General features: G+C 37.1%; 1 non-coding gene across 1 annotated transcript; it reads left to right on the top strand.

Moving 5' to 3' along the window:
• The first annotated feature begins 514 nt into the window (after positions 1 to 514).
• On the top strand, positions 515 to 620 carry LOC140854202 (small nucleolar RNA R71). The gene has a single exon (XR_012137335.1). It is a non-coding gene; the product is annotated as a small nucleolar RNA R71 (small nucleolar RNA).
• The last annotated feature ends 756 nt before the right edge of the window (positions 621 to 1,376 follow it).

Below are 1,376 nucleotides of genomic sequence, written 5' to 3' on the forward strand. Positions count from 1 at the left end.
ACTGGTTGTGGTCTCCAAGAAAAATTTGGATGGTTTCTCCAGCCGGGGTTATAAGTGTTCGAATATGGATCGTTTCCTGGTCTGCGAGCTTGTTGGACTTGCTGAACCTGCTCGTGCACAAACTCAGGAAATTGGGGTGCGGCTGGGCATTCACTAACAAAATGGTTCGGACTTGCACACAATGCACAAACTTCTTGGATTGGATTAGGTGGAATTGGGGATTGTCCAGTGTTTAGAAGACGATCTAATTTTTGGGACAGTTCATCTACCTTTTGATGGATATCTATGGCATTTCTTACTTCATATATTCCACCTCTTTTTGAGTTTAACATGGGTTTATCTCTAATAGAGGCAGACATATGATGTAATGAATTTTCACTTAAAATTTCAAACAGTTGCCATGCCTCATCCTCACTTTTCAGCATAAATGTCCCACCGCATGATGCATCGACCATGTGTCGATGTCTTTCAGAGAGCCCATCATAAAAACATTGGATTAACTGCCACTTGGGTACAGCATGGTGGGGGCATTTTCTAATAAGGTCTTTTAATCTCTCCCATGTTTCATGAAACATTTCTCCATCTAATTGGGAAAAACTAGTTATGGCTTTCCTTATTTGATTAGTTTTTCCTATGGGAAAATATTTCTTGAGAAACTCTCCTTGCAGCTGGTCCCAGGTTGATATAGTCATGGAATCCAAAGTATGTAGCCAGTATTTGGCTTTGTCCTTAAGTGAAAAAGAGAATAATTTCAACCTAAGAGCATCATCGGAGAAGTTGTGAATTTTGACAGTTGAGCATATCTCAAGAAATTCTTCAAGATGTTTATAAGGGTCTTCATTACTAAGTCCATAAAATGAAGGTAACATTTGGATTATACTAGACTTAATTTCATATTGAGTGGCCTCCACAGGGGGTACTTGAATACAAGGAGAGTAGGTATATGTGGAAGGAGTAAAGTACTCCTTCAATTGCTTGGGTGGATCATTCTCCTGATTTCGGTCCATCTTTTTATGTCTGTTGGCTCTAAAGGTTCTTTCTATTTCTGGATCAAAAGGTTGGATTTCTGGTCGTAACGATCTACGGCCAAGCATACACCTTACAATTATACTGTAGAGCACACACAGAAATTTTTTTTTTATTTTTTTATTTTTTATAATATATATTTTTATAATAAAGTGAGAAAAGAATGAAGAAAATCTAAAGAGAAGAACCTAAGAATCTTAAATCTATGAAAAAGGAGAAATTAATTAATGTTTAGATGTTAATTGCAATCAACTTAAACAATCATAGACTCTCTATCCTACGGTTAACTTAGATCTAGACAGCTCCTAACTTTCAAGATTGCTTTTGAGCACTCCAAGCTCAAGACTGAC

This window comes from Elaeis guineensis, chromosome 15 (genome assembly GCF_000442705.2).
Source record: "Elaeis guineensis isolate ETL-2024a chromosome 15, EG11, whole genome shotgun sequence".
Lineage (NCBI taxonomy): Eukaryota > Viridiplantae > Streptophyta > Magnoliopsida > Arecales > Arecaceae > Elaeis > Elaeis guineensis.